Source organism: Bison bison, unplaced genomic scaffold (genome assembly GCF_000754665.1).
Source record: "Bison bison bison isolate TAMUID 2011002044 unplaced genomic scaffold, Bison_UMD1.0 scf7180017864136, whole genome shotgun sequence".
In the NCBI taxonomy this organism is placed as follows: domain Eukaryota; kingdom Metazoa; phylum Chordata; class Mammalia; order Artiodactyla; family Bovidae; genus Bison; species Bison bison.
This window is the reverse complement of record NW_011494708.1, coordinates 8,276,878-8,293,275: the sequence shown is the minus strand read 5'-3', so window position 1 is coordinate 8,293,275 and position 16,398 is coordinate 8,276,878. Positions and strand designations below refer to the sequence as shown.

Below are 16,398 nucleotides of genomic sequence, written 5' to 3'. Positions count from 1 at the left end.
TTTGATTTTGAAAATGAGAAAAAAATAATGAACTTAATATTCAAACTACTGCAAGAACTGCTGCTGCTGCTAAGTCACTTCAGTCGTGTCCGACTCTGTGCGACCCCAGAGACGGCCACCCACCAGGCTCCCCTGTCCCTGGGATTCTCCAGGCAAGAACACTCTGGAGTGGGTTGCCATTTCCTTCTCCAGTGCATGAAAGTGAAAAGTGAAAGAGAAGTCGCTCAGTCGTGTCCGACTCTTTGTGACCCCATGGACTGCAGCCTACTAGGCTCCTCCATCCATGGGATTTTCCAGGCAAGAGTACTGGAGTGGGGTGCCATCGCCTTCTCCGACTGCAAGAACTACTCTAATCTAAAAATAAAAGTTTGTCTCATATTTTTTTAGTGAAAAATATCAGAAAACAGAAGAGACAAAAGCCCAAAAGTTTTAGTAATGTAGGCAAATATTATTGTCTGAAAACTTCTAAATAAGACACTGTGCTCTGAAACACAAATTGTGGGTCTTTTGTATTGTGGACACATTGTTGCAACTTTTTTTATGAAGGGACAGAAAATAAATATTTTAGGCTTTGTAGGTCACGGGTCTTTGTCACAACTTCTCATTTTGACATTGTCCTGAAAAAACAACCGTTAAAGATACAGATATGAATAAGAATGGCTAAGTTCCAATAAAACTTTATTAATTAAAATAGGAAATTGAATTCCATATGCTTTTCTTGATTTATAAAAGGCTGTTGTTAAATTTTTAATCATATTGAAATGTACAAAAATATAACTTTTCTGTTGTATTAACATTTTAAAAGTTACTGCATATTTTTCAACCAGTGTGTAAAGTCCTCATAAACAGTATGTATCAATTATATCTGTTTCAATGATAGTGCCTTGAAAATAGTTTATATTAAATTGTCATTTGTTAGCTTGTTTTAATATTTATTGTCTTTTTCGCATATAACTCTGAAGTAGAGAATCAGCAGACATGAGTCCAGTACTTCCTCTGATACTAAGTGTAAAATCTGGTGGAAAGATTAATCTTTCAATTTTAGCATCTTCAACTTTAAAAGGAAAGAGTTTTAGCAAATGATACTTAACATCCTTTTTAGTTCCTTAATTCTTTGAAACTATAAGAAGATAGGTTTGTTCAATAAGTCAATAAATGGCTGAAATGTGTGATTTTAAACTACTCTTTTTCACCATTTAAGAAATTCCTTAGTACGCTGCATGGTCTTCAAAACATTAAAGCAACTAGGAATGTGTTTACTCATGAAGCGAGAATCATGAACAAACATATGTATAATAACAAAACATTTTAGTCAATTAGCTTAATGAAAAGCTACAAAAATGACTTAACATCTTTGTGAAAAGTGTTTTCAAAAAGTAAAGACTTTCTCTGGAATGTCAACGCCATGAAATAAGCTTGTCTAAATGTTCCGTATCCTCTGAAACCACTTCTTCTGTGAGTTCTTCTTTGATTCACCCCCCGAAAAATGTTCAAGTGAAAAAAAAAAAAAATACTCGAGTTCCTACTGTGTGCTAGAGACTGTGAGATCTCATTCGTCTCTTAACGGTATGCTTTGAATAGCAGAGGTTAGCAAGGGTGGTATGCAATTGAGTGGTGAAAACATGCTGGGCCGTTGATTGGATTTCACCTCCCAATTCCTTTGAGACCCTACACAGTCCCTTGTAAGTTTCTATGTTTACATGCACAGAGAAACAGGAAGGCAGAGGGAGTCCTATTTAGGAAAAGAGAATATTGACAGGCAGCTAATGAGAAAAAGACTATCTTTGCAATGATACTCAATTCAACAAAAGCTTATTAAGCACTTGCTTTGTGCCTGCCACTGCGCCGAAAAATCTACATGCTGCAAATTTAGGCATTAAGCTCAGCTGGGCAAGTGCAGAATAATCATACAAAAGCACTCACAGAATACAAGCAAAGGTTTCTTTTTTCCTTTTTGGTATTGTGATAATCATCAAAAGCTCAGTTCACAAACCTCTCAGTTGCTTTGCATGACTATTCTACATACCCATGGAGTTCCACAAGTGCTGAATGCGGTTGATAAAAACCTGCGTCTTAAACTACACAGTTGGAGTTAGACTGCAGCAGTTCAAGGGAGTAATGCTGAAGAGCCAACTGGAGCTCCTAAAGAATTGTCCAGGTTTCCGACTACTAAACTACTAACACTGAACAAATAAACAACAGCAACAAGGAAAAAAAATATAATAATAACCTTTTAAAAGCTACCTCCTAAAATACATAGGGGCTTTCCAGGTGGTGCTAGTGGTAAAGAATCCACCTGAAACTCAGGATATGCAGGAGATGTAGGTTTGATCCCTGGGTGGAGAAGATCCCCTGGAGGATGGCATGGCGACCCAATCCAGTATTTTTGCCAGGAGAATTCCATGGACAGAGAAGACTGGCAGGCTACAGAGTTGGACACAACTGAAGTCCAACAAAATACATAGAAGTTTAGAAGCACAGACAGGAGTCTGCCTCATAAACACCTGAATCAATTCTCTCATCCTGAAATGAATGAAAATGAAACTTGCATTTTAGGATCCACTCAAACAGATGCTCCAGATTTTTTTTCTCTTTTTTTTTCCTTTTCTATCTTAGACATTACATCGAAACTGCACCTGGTAAAACTTGTTTGGAAAGCTACATAGATTTTAAAAACATTATGTTTTCATATTCTACAGAATGAAGGTCTGTGTCCTTAAGTAGCTTTTCCTGGTCTGAATGGATTAAAGTGTCTGACAGAAATCAAGATAGACAAATGGAATAAGGCTCTGAAGTTTTACTTAAGCATTTAATTAGTGGACTGAGTTGAAACCTAACTCAAGCCGAATCTTCTGCTACCCACATGAAACTCCTGCTACTCACATGAAACCATACCTCTGCCATCTCTGCTGGTTTACTTGTTTTATTTTCTCTACTTTGTTTAAAAGAAAAGTTACAAGGGCCCCTAAGGAAAAATGTATTCAATGCCGAGATATGCTTGTTTTCATTCCTTAATAGAAGTCAAATAACTCCAGAAAAATGAGTGAAAATGGACTTAGAAGGCAGAAAAGTGGACTCTGAAGATACATACATCCTCATCCTTGGAACCTGTGAATTGGTGAACTTACATGCAAAAGGGGAATTTTAGATTGCAGATAGATTAAGTTTACTAATCAACCAATATTAAAATAGGGATATTATTTTGGATTATCTAGGTGGGCACAATGTAATCACAGGTTTCTTTTTTTTTTCTTTGTTAAAAATTTATTTAGTTTTAACTGAGGGCCTTCCTTGTAGCTTATCTGGTAAAGAATCTGCCTTCAATGCAAGAGACCTGGGTTCAATCCCTGAGTTGGGAAGATCCCCTGGAGAAAAGAAAGGCTACCCACTCCAGTATTCTGGCCTGGAGAACTCCATGGACTGTGTAGTTCATGAGATTGAAAAGCGTCAGACACAACTGAGCAACTTTCACTTTCACATTTTTAATTGAAAGATAATTATTTTACAATGTTGTATTGGTTTCTACTATACATCAACATAAATCAGCCACAGGTATACATATGCCCCCTCCCTCTTGAACCTCCTTCCCACCTCCCACCCCATCTTACCCCACCCTTCTGGGTGGCCACAGAGTACTGGTTTGCGCTCCCTGAGTCATACAGCAAATTCCCTTTGGCTATCTATGTACATATGGTAGTATAAATGTTTCCATGCTACTCTCTCCATTTGTCCCACCCTCTCCTTCCCTCACTGTGTCCATAAGTCTGTTCTGTATGTTTGTGTCTCCATTGCTGCCCTACACATTTACAAACAATAAATGCTGAAGAGGGTGTGGAAAAAAGGAAGCCTTCTTGCAATGTTGTTGGGAATATAAATTGATATAGCCACTATGGATGACAGTATGGAGATTCCTTGAAAAACTAGGAATAAAACTACAATATGACCCAATAATCCCACTCCTGGGCATATATCCTAAGAGAACCATAGTTGAAAAATACACATGTACTCCAGTGTTCACTGCAGCACGGTTTACAATAATAGCTAGAACATGGAAGCGACCTAGATGTCCACTGACAGATGAATAGATAAAGAAGTTGTACTGTGTATACATATATATATATATATATATACATACATACATACATACAGTGGAACATTACTCAGCCCTAGAAAGGAAAGCATTTCAGTCAGTTCTAATGAGGTGGATGAACCTGGGGCCTATTATAGAGTGAAGTAAGTCAGAGAAAAAACAAATATCATATATTAACATATATATATATACATTTATGTATATATATATGGAATCTAGAAAGATGGTACTAATGAATCTAATCTTCCTTAAAAGGAGAAAGGGAAGGTGGAAAAGGAAGTCAGAGTTTTGCAATGTAATATCTATACTCACCTTCTCAAACTATGAAGACAGAGGAAGGGGCCATGAGTTAAGAATCCTGGTGGCCTCTAGAAGATATTAAAGGTAAGGAAGGGAGCATATTTTTCCCCCAAAACTCTAGCAAAAACACTGTCTCACTTTGATTTTAGCCCAGAAAGACCTATTTTGAATTTCTGTCATCAACAATTGCTATAGCTTTAAGCCATTAAATTTTAGTAATTTGTTATAGGAGCAATAAGAAACACGTAATGGGCCATGGAGCCTGAGGTATGATGGGAAAAAAAGAGAAGTAAAGCAGTTGGGCCTACATTTCATATTTATAAAAGAAGTTAGTCATCATTCAAATTTAATTTGGTATTCCATTCCTATATTACTCCACCTATCCAGCATAGAGAACGGGCATGTGATTCTAATATCTGTACTTATTTTATAAAGCATTCAAATGTATTATTACGTATTTTATGTTGAAAGGTCTAAAAACTGTAAAAATATTGAAAATAATCTTTATAGCCTTATTTTCACATTTATTATTCTTTTAATAGTGAAAGTGCTAATACCAAATAAAACTAAATTGAAAGGATTAGGTCTCTGTTCACCATTCATATGGGGAAAACTACTTCAAATTTGCATTTCAGTCTTCTCTTATCAGATTACTAATACTGTATTTGAAGAAAACCACAGACTTCCAAATCAGGAAATCAGAATTTATTTTCCTGATGTCAACTATAATTTGAACAGGTTTGGGCTACTGACTTAATTCTTCTGAGCTGGGATTCAACTTCTGTAAATATAAATTATAATATCTCCATTTAAAGGATACAATGGAAATCCAATCTTGGAGTACATTGTAGAGTGTCCTATACATTATAATGGTAAATTGAGTTCAAAATTTTGTCCATAGGCCAAAAATTTATGGAGCTGATAAAAGATATTTTTTTTTTTTAATTCTATAAACTTGGAAGAAACAAATTCTTCCCACTATGCTAGCATAAAGAAAGATAGTGAATGTCTTGATTTTTGAGAATAGCTTCATCTACACTGGAGAGAGTTAATAAATAAATACTGATGGTGCCTAATTGGAGTTACCATATTTGTAGATATTGTCTATTGTCTACTACTTTTACTTCTTTGTTTTACACTTGTGTATTGAAAAAATTTTCTAGGAAGATGAATTCTTTCTACTAAAACTTTAACTTTTCAGAAGGAAAGCAGAAAATAAATTCAACAAATAAAGAATAAGTAAGCATGTTGGTATTTCATGGTTCTTTAGAGAAAAGAGGATACTTGTAACTTGACTGTTACATGGGGACTCAAAGGACACAGTGGGGGAAGGAGAGAGTGGGATGAATGGAGGAAGTAGCACAGACATATACGCACTACCATGTGTAAAATAGATAGCTGGTGAGAAGTTGCTGTATAATACAGGGGCCCCAGCTTGGCACTCTGTTATGATCTAGAGGTGCAGGATGGGGGAGAGCAGGGAGACTCAAGAGGGACGTGATGGATGTACGATTATGGCTGATTTGCATTGTTGCATGGCAGAAACCAGCACAACATTGTAAAGCAATTTTTCTCTAATTAAAAAAATAAATTTTAAAAATGTGATAATTATACAGAAGGACAGATAGTCTGAAATACTGTCCGGAGTTTAGTTTTCAGTCATAATTTGAAAATATAATCAATAGTATCCAATATTTGCCATATATTATTTCAATATTAAATGCCACAAGAACAACTTATTTCAATTGCCATCTTCTTGAGAAAAATGGTCAAATTCTTAAGCTTCTAGAAAATGTACATTTTTAAGCATGAGGGAAAAACGAGTCCACAAGGCCATAACATCATAAGACCATCATATTTTATTACTAGTATTCTTATTTGACTAAGTCTGTTTACATTTCATATTTAGGAGATACATGGGGTACCATATCTAAAGACAAATATTTTATTCCTCTCTTTTTTTACCTTATGACCTTTTCCAAGTCTCTGATCTTTTTATTTTTTCACACTTCATATACATTGACATTTTGGAGATGTTGCTTCCCTGATATCTTAATTTTCACTTCAAAGGTGCTAAAATTATAACCCTCTGGTACCCATAGTTTGCGAAGTTCATTACATTCTGTGTATTAAGAAATAAAACTAATAATAAACCACATAATTAAGTTACCTCTTGTATTCTAGGGGAAACTTTTTTTTAAATATTTAAGCTCAGTTTTTGTAACAACTGCTCATATCAGTAGATTGTGAATTAACTAGAGATAACATGTATTATCTTCACCTAGTTTGACAGAGAGCCCCAAGTAAGTCAGAGATACTTTACTGAGCAAGAAACTTACATATTGCAACTGTACAATGCAAAGAGAAATCTTTCTAGGGGGCAATCAGTAATTAGTAGCAGACATTTCCCAGAACACATGGGAGGAAGGCAAAGCCTTCTTAATGATATAGCTGATAACATGTCTGCATTTAAAATGCATAGTGATTATTCCCTAACACTCATTTATTGCTTACCATGTGTCCATTCAAAGCTTATTTAATTTTCACCATAGTACTATGAGGCAAATGTAGAAGCCAGTACCTATGAAAGAAACTTGCCGGTAGTCACACAGTGGCTAAATGATCATAGCTTGGCTCTTGCTCACCAAGCAATAGCTTTGCCTTGATTAAACCCTAAGAAATTGATAAACAGACACAGGCGTGCTCATATAGTCACAAGAGTACTGGCTTAGGGAAATCATATTCTAGCACAGATCAGCTACTTAAAAGCCTACAAGTGCTCAGGAGAAAAAAGTTGATTATCTCAGCCACTTCTGATAAGGGTTCCTCAGGCTGAAAATCAGACATTCAGATTTGAATTCTACTGGAGATTATGTGTAGTTTGTTGTTATACTTTAGCCAAGTATAAAAGAAAAGGGACATACTTCACTTTCTATCATGTGGGATTTAATTTTCTTAGTCTAATAAACCTTTCAGCTTTGTTTTACACAAGTCAGCTGTTCTCTGCTCTGCTTACATATTTAAATTACCCCCACCTAAAGAGTATTGATACTTGGACCATATCCTAAAATTATTTTGGGATAGAGCTCAGCATCTATGTCAGCAGGGGTGAAAATCCACTCTAATCCTGAAATAAAATGGAAAAATCATTCTAAATTTCTATGTGCTTTGGCTGCCAGGAATCTCAGCACTCAATCATCATCTATTTATAAGCCCAAGCAAGATAGGTGCATTTCCTTATTCTTGTATGTGGTTTTTGAGGTATTATTTCCATTTTAATATCTCATTATAAATTTGTTTTATCATAAAATATCCCAAATCCTTTTGGGAGCAGATGGCCTACATTTTGAAGATGATTACAGAAAAACTTAAAATGAGCATTTCTTATCATTCACTTTACTTTGGGAAAACAAATGACTTGCATGTTATTTTTCTAAAAGCTGTAATACATTCTAGAGAAAGTAATTTGTAATTAAAATCAGCCATACTTGGGGTTTTGTTCAAAAACAAGAAGACTAAGAGAGTTTTATTTATTAAATAGTATGGGAATGATCAATTCTCTGGGGTAGCATATGGCTACTCACTCCAGTATTCTTGCCCAGAAAATTCCATGGATAGAGGAGCCTGGCAGGCTACAGTCCATGGGGTCACAAAGAGATGAACGTGACTGAACACAGCCCTAGCCCACATAGGCATGGGAATGATCAACATGTCATTAAAACATGTTTTAAACACTAGAACATTCATCTCCATGAAGTTATCTAATACCCATCATAAGACATGTATGATCTATTTTGCTCCTCAATTAATGATTAGTTTTATATAACTAGTGATTACTCTATTTTTTATTGTTATAGATGCGTATTTCTATTCATGACTTTATTTCTATACAATAGTTTGCTAGTTTTTCAAGACTAGGAAATTCTCAGATATAATGCCATTAATGACAGCATTATCGAGCACCTTTAAAATCATCTTTAGTATCACTTCCTCCATTTAACATTTGTTGCACCATATTTTTTTACTTTCTTTTTCTTCTAAATATGTCATTCTCCTAACAATATTGCATCAACCATCCATGACAAATTATCTTGCTCTGTCCTGTGACTTCTGTGCATTGATTTATGGATATTCATGGTAATGATAGCCAGAGTTTTTATGTTTTGCCTTCTAGACAATGTGTTGCTCCCTCAGATAACATAGTAACACTGATTAAAATACTTGGTGTCTTAAGAAAATCTTCCATGAGTCATATAAATTTTAAGAATTTCATATCAAAAGGATTAAGAGAAATTTGAGGAAGTAGATTAAACTCCTAAAGTCATAAGTATTTTACCCATTCTTCCTTCAACTAGAAAAAACACTGGGCTTGAAGTTGATACCTAAGATTTCTCATATCAGAGCATTTCAAAAACATTTCTTGGATCCTTAACTTTGCTCACGTGAGCTTTACTACTCACAAACTCTATGAGCTAAGGCAAAACACTTAATTTCCATAAGCTTCAATTTCTTAATTTCTAATATGGGGGAAACTGTTGAGTGCTTTACAATATAGTATAACTAGTATTTAGGTTACACAATCCATGGATCCTAATCTGCAGAGTGCATGGAAATTATCTGAAAAATTGCTCAGTACTCAAAAGCCCTCTAGCCCCACATTCAGAAAATGTTTGCTGAGCCAAAAAAAAAAAAAAAATATATATATATATATAGTGATGCACACTAAATTTTGAGAATTGCTGGGTATAAACCATGTAAAACCCTGAGCACATTATTTCCTTTATTAATATTACAACTGCTGCCACTCTCATCATTGTAACAGCTAACATGGTGATGTTCCTTATAGCAGGCAATAAAGTGGCAGTCAGACCCATCAGTTATCAGATTTAGAAATCAACCTTGAATATTCATCAGAAGAACTGATGCTGAAGCTGAAACTTCAATACTTTGGCCACCCGATGTGAAAAGCCAACTCATTGAAAAAGATCCTGATGCTGAGAAAGATTGAAGGCAAAAGGAGAAGCAGGGTGGCAGAGGATGAGATGGTTAAAGAGCATCACCAACTCAATGGATGTGAATTTGAGCAAACTCCAGGAGATAGTGGAGGACAGAGGGGCCTGGCTAGCTGTAGTTCATGGGGTTGCAAAGAGTCAGAAACAACTTAGTAACTGAACAACCACAAAAATCAATGCCAAGAATTTCAGTCATTCATTACTTTTCCCAACCTCATATACAAACCAATGCATGTGGTGAAGAACTGTTGAAAGATGGCAGGGTAGAGTCATAATCAATTAGGTTCTATTCTAGAAAGATTCCAGGGAGGGTTAAGGACACATTTTGCAAGATGCAAGCAATAGAAGAGGGAAATCCAAAAAAAGGACATCTTGGAAATTCCCAGATGACAGTTTTGTCCTGGCAGTCCCTTCCTCCATTGGCTGGAAGGCCTAACTGAGAGCAGCAGCAGATGAGACAGATCCTAAGGGACTGGAGATAAGAAAGGCATGGAAAATTAGGCACGGGGAGATTGTTTAAACAGAAGCAACAAAATTTGACACTAAGACATTCAAAGTAAGGGCAATTTTTATCCTTTAGAATCTGAAATACTACTATACTACAACGACTTCTCCTTAGCAAAGTGAGTTTATCTATGCTCAGATTGGATGGGATAGGAACATCTTAGAATTTGCATTGCTGTAGGTAGTCATTTTCCAAATCTATCAAGTAAGATAGGGTTAGGGTTATTGGTCATTTCCAATCTATCAACTAATATCTATTAAGTAAGATATTTCCAGGGTAGTCACCTTCAAAGTTGTTTTTCTTAAGTCACTAGCAATAGTAAGAAATAAATTTTGCATCCCTGTTCTGTATGTATGTGTAAACATACACACACATACACACACACAAAGGGAAACGTGATAAAAAAAATACTTTTCTTCACTGTGTGCAACATATTTTGATATATATTATACATATTTTTATATATTTTAAATATTTATATATATATATATGCCATCTCATTTCATTCTCTTCTTTAATTTAAAATTGTTCATTAAGATCCACTCAGTTAATTTTATGCCTCACTACTGGGTTTTAATTACAGTATGAGAGCAAAAAAAAAGGCATTTGTTAAAAATGAAGATTTTAGTTCTACCTTCACCCCAAGATGTGCATTTAATAGTTCTAGGGATGGGCATCAGGACTTTGGGTGATTCTGATCTCTCAAAATAGTGATCTATAGAGTTAAAACTGCCTTCAGATATAGCTGATCTCACCTTCCCTGATGCCTTCTACCTTCCTGCTCCTGTCTGCTTCTCCTCTACTAAACTCCAGAACTGAAGCTGACATTAAACCTGACTCAACTGCATGCCTAGAACCAAACTGAAAAGATGAATAAACTGAGGCCCTAGAAGGTAAATGCCAGACACAAATTCACAACCATCTTCAGATTTCCCTGGCTTTTAAATCCTTTCATCTTTTGTATAGATCTCACAGTTCAACTCAAGAAGAACCAAAAACCAAAAACAAAACAACAAAAAACTTAACTGCAATTTACAGTTTATGTCATGCAGAGTTTTTCCCCCTTGAGGCTACTTTTATGGTTAGAAAATAGGAACACATTAAACCAATTTGACTGAACTCTACTTTTAATGTATAAATATCTTACTGCAAATTGGAAAACTTAGTTTTTCAATTTTCTTATTAGTGTTAAACTACTTATGTACCTTTGGGAGGAAAGAGAGAGCATTTATAATATACTCCAGAATTACATGAGTAAAGAAGACTATTACAGGGTTGAGAGCTGATTGTACCAAGTTGTACAAATATTTCCTATTATTACCTAAGAATGTGATGCACGTGTGCTAAGTCACTTCAGTCACGTTCGACTCTGTGCGACCCTATGTATGGACTGTAGTCCGCCAGGCTCTTCTGTCCATGGGTTTCTCCAGGCAAGAATACTGAAAGGGGTTGTCATGCCCTCTTCCAGGGGATCTTGCTGACACAGGGATGGAACCTGCAACTCTTAGATCCCCTGCAATGGCAGACAAGTTCCTTATCACTAGCGCCACCTGGGAAGAAGCTTATATATTGTAGTAATCAGCTAAAATTTGAAATGATTTCTCAATAAAATGAAAAGGAATTTTGCTATCAGTCACATATATCATCACAGAAATGTAAATACAACACATTTTATTTGTGTACAGTATTGATGTATATGATTTATTTCAGGAAGATAAACAACTGTATGTGTTTTAACTAGCTTAGTCAGCCTGATTATGGGCTTCCCTGGTGACTCAGATGGTAAAGAATCTGCCTACAATGTCTCATTATATTTATTCTCTATCATCAAGAACAAAATGAATAATTCACATAGCTTCTGTCATGGAATTTAAGAATCACAGAAGTCTACCCCTCTTGTAGATATATTGAAATATATCCACCTAATATCCATATGTATGATCTTACTAAAGCATGTATATAATCACTTATTTTATATTAATAATTAAAGGAGATAACCATGTGCTTAAGAAATATTTTACATTGCAAATTCCCTTCAAATAACCTTAAAAAACTTTCACAAATACTTTGGCCGGAATACAGAAAATATCTCAAGTTATTGAACTGCTGTTATGATTTAGTGGACTATAACATTTATGAAATATTGTTATGAATGGAAGAAATTATTTTAAAATTGTGTATTTTCAAATCCTCTAGATATTTGCATTATCTCTTAAGAAGGAATTCCTGGAGAAGGAAATGGCAACCCAGTCCGGTCTTGCTTGGAAAAATCCCATGGACAGAGGACCTAATGGGCCACCATCCATAGAGTTGCAAAGAGTTGGACATGACTGAAACGACTTAGCACAAGGCAATTTAGAGTTAAAAACAAAAAGACTGACAGAGGGCAGAGGAAAATGGGGAAGTGCTTGGCTAATGTTTCCAAAGCATGCTGATATGTGTGCAAAGATAAGGATAAACTGCAAATAGTTTACATGTTTCTACTTCAAAAAGTGGTATATGAAGTTACTATCATGGCACAATTAGTTATTAGCATAAGATATAGTAAATATTTTGAAGAAATAAACCTGTATTTAAAACTTCTTTATCAATGTTTCACTTCTTCATTAAATTTTCCACACAGTTAGTCTGAATTAGTACAGTTTTACTGTACCTAATTCATTAAATTACTGTCTAAATCACTGATCATCTGTAAGACCATAAAGGAAAAAAAGTAATTCCTTGCTCCAGTGATGAGGTTTGTGCTATATATTCAAAGTATTAGATAGTTCATAACATTTATAACAATAGAGCTTTATTGCTTTTAATCATCGTGGTGGGTTAGAGTCCGGGGCAGAGGCAACATTTCTAGAAACAAACAATTGAGAATCAGTTCAGAATCAGAATAACTTTCCAAATCCATAAAAGCAATTAAGCTGCATTGGAATAAATACAAATTTCAACACATAACATTTTATATTTTGTTTAGTTGCCAACTTCACAGCAAGAATTTAGTGCCTGTTCAAATCCATATAACTAAATTGTAAATTAAATGCACTTTAGACAGATCAAATTTGCAGTCCAAAATGCAAATATAACTGGACTGAGCCAGAAGTTGTTTATGACACAAAGAAAAGTAAGGGAGAAAAATGTCAGTGTAATATTTAGTTGTGTTGCAAAGTTCAGAAAGAAACAAAAACCTCTGCAACACATCATCACTTAGGTAATGAAAAGCGTTCTTGTTTGTAAGAGTGCATGGAACTCTTTGAATATCCTTGACATTGAACCAGAGTTCTCTGTCTGGTGTACTAGATGAAATGGAAAAAAATCAGGCATTGATAAAGAGTTTTGAATTATTGATACGTTGATTGCACCAGGCAGATATCTCCATGGCCCATCTCTCCATGTGCTGAGCTTCACTTTGTATGGGCTTACTGTCATTCGGATTTATTTGTCATATAAATTCAGGCTGAGTAAGGTGACATTAAATGAGAAGTCTGTCAGGCACTAGATCAGGACAAAGTCAAGTCCTCCAGGGCAACTGGCATCAGTGTTCTTACATTTTTTTTTTTTTTTGAAAGCGAGATGCATTTTCCATAACCGTGGATAGTCTGCTAGTAGCAAAGTAGGAAATGACTTCCTCAAACTTTTACCACTGGTTATCTGAAAAGAGAAGTGTTGTTCTGTCTCCTTTTGGGAGTAAGATTAATAGAGGAAAATAACTTTCATAGTAGGAGAGCAGGGGAAAAGAGATAGATACTATTGTAAGACAGCTATATGCTACTTCACATTAGAAATATATCGTATGTTCCTGTTCTCAAAATGTTTGTAAGGTGTTCATTTTTTTAAACATCACTTGCATTTTCTGGTTATTTTACATAGACGCTTTACCATCTGAGCTACCAGGGAAGTCCATAGGATACATAAGTTTTCCTATTGCTCAACATATCTGATGTCATGAACACTGTAGATGAATACTGCAGAATACTATATGCATGAAAAGGTATGGTAAAACCCACTAAAACCTGTATGGATTATGCAGTGCACATGTTCAGTCGCTCAGTGGTGTCCAACTCTTTGCAATCCCATGGACTGTAGCCAGCTAGTCTCCTCTGTTCATGGGATTTTCCAGGCAAGAATACTGGAATGGGTTGCCCTTTCCTATTCCAATTATGCACTTCATATCTTTCTAAATAGACTGAAAGATTCTCTGGGACACTAGATTTTATCTTTGTTTGCCATTTCCACAGCTATGGTATAAAGTGGGTACTTGTTATTTTTGCTGAAATTGTCATGTTCATATTGAAAATGTAACTGTTTAAAAATAAAAATATATATTGATTTAACATTCTCTGTAAAGAGGAAGGCCATATATATCCTTGGTATAAAAAGATGAAACTGATGCATGACATAATACTGTAATAAAAATAAAATAACAATGTAATAAAAATAAGCATAATTTATTTAGCACCTACCAACTTGCTAAGTATAATGCTAGAGGTTTTACATATGTTGCTTCATTTATTTCTCACAAAAACCATATGGCATATGAATTATTACCTCCATTTTACAGAGAATGAGCTGAGTTTCAGTGAGGTTGAGTAACCTTCCAACACTCAAACATAAAGTGGTAGAGCCAAAATGCAATGCCAGGGTCTGGATAACTCTGCCTGTAAAGTTGCTTTTTAATAGCTGTGCTGGATGCATATTACAACATCTGTATTTTTTCATTAAATATTGCTTGTGACCAATGCTTATACTGTCAAGATCATATACTGGATAAAATAATAAATTCATGACCTCAAAACACAGAATCTTCACACCATATACAAAAATAGATTCAAAACGGATCAAAGACCTAAATATAAGATGAAAAACCACACAACTTCTAGAAGAAAGCATTGGCAAAACACTTTTTGACATAAATCCGAGCAATATTTTTTTGGATCTACCTCCTAAGGCAAAGGAAACAGAAGCAAAAATAAACAAATGGGACCCAATTAAGCTTAAAGGCTTTTGCACAACAAAGGAAACCATCAATAAAATGAAAAAGACAGCCTATAGAATGGGAGAAAATATTCACTAATTCTATTACTGATAAGGGGTTAATATCCAAAATACATATATGAACAGCTCATACAACTCAATATAGAAAAATGCATAACCCAGTTTAAAAATGAGTAGAAGACCTGAATAGACATTTTTCAAAAAAATATACAGATGGCTGACTGCACAAGAAAAGTTGCTCAATATAGCTAATCAGCAGATCAGTGTAAATCAACACCACAGTGAGATATCACCTCACACCTGTCAGAAAGGTTGCAATCAAATGTGTACAAATATCAAATGTTGGCAGGAATGTGGAGAAAAAGGGCCCTGGTACACTATTGATGGGAATGCAAACTGCATATAGTAGACACTATGGAAAACAGTATTGAAGTTCCCTGAAATACTAAAATAGAAGTACCATATGACCTAGCAGTTTCACTCCTGTATATGTCTAAAGAAAACCCAAAACAATAATTTGAAAAGATACACGCACCCAACATTCATAGCAGCATTATTTACAATAGACGAGATATAGAAACAATGTAAGTATCCGTCAACAGGTGAATAGATAAAGATGTGGTATATATACACAATGGAATATTATTCAGCTGTAAGAAGAATGAAATTTTGCCATCTGAACAATATGAATGGACCTGGAGGATATTATGCTTAGTGAAATAAGTCAGAGAAAGATAAATACTGTGTGTTATGACTGTATGTGGAATCTAAAAATAATAAAACAAAGAAGGAATAAAACTAAACAGAAGACTTAAGATACAGAAAACAACTTGGGGGAGGAAGGGCATTGATAGAGGTAGGGGGTTAAGATGCACAGGCACAAACTACTATGTATAAAATAAATAAGCTGTAGGGATAATATTGCAAGTCAACTGTGCTTCCATAATACCTGTCCGTGTGTGTGTATACCATAAGTGAAAGTGAAAGTGAAGTCGCTCAGTCATGTCTGACTCTTCGCGACCCCATGGACGGTAGCCTATCAGGCTCCTCCATCCATGGGATTTTCCAGGCAAGAGCGCTGGAGTGGATTGCCATTTCCTTCTCCAGGGGATCTTCCCGACCCAAGAATCGAACCCAGGTCTCCCACATTGCAGGCAGACATTTTACCATCTGAGCCACCAGGGAAGCCCGTGTATACCATAGATCCTTCTTTTCCCAAGGGTAACTGGTCTCCAGATCATGGCTTTGGCCTCATCCATAACACATGTTCATCAACTGGGCTTGTCAGGGAAGCTAAATTTCCAGTGAGACTGAAAAACGTCATTCACTAGTGCGTACTTTGCACAGACACTAAAAACTTGTTCTCCTTACAACTCACCTGACAGGACATTAATCCAGCACACTTGCTCTTGGGGAAAAGTTCAAGGGTTCACTTTAGGGTGCTGTTTGGTTTGATGGCAATGAAAGCCTGGGTGTAAGGCAAATCTTAAACATCTACGAGCCCA

At 35.5% G+C, this 16,398-nt stretch overlaps 1 protein-coding gene across 1 annotated transcript in view; it reads right to left on the bottom strand.

Moving 5' to 3' along the window:
- Positions 1 to 16,398, bottom strand: part of PCDH7 (protocadherin 7) — a 477,252-nt gene that overhangs the window by 258,125 nt on the left and 202,729 nt on the right. The window lies entirely within an intron of this gene.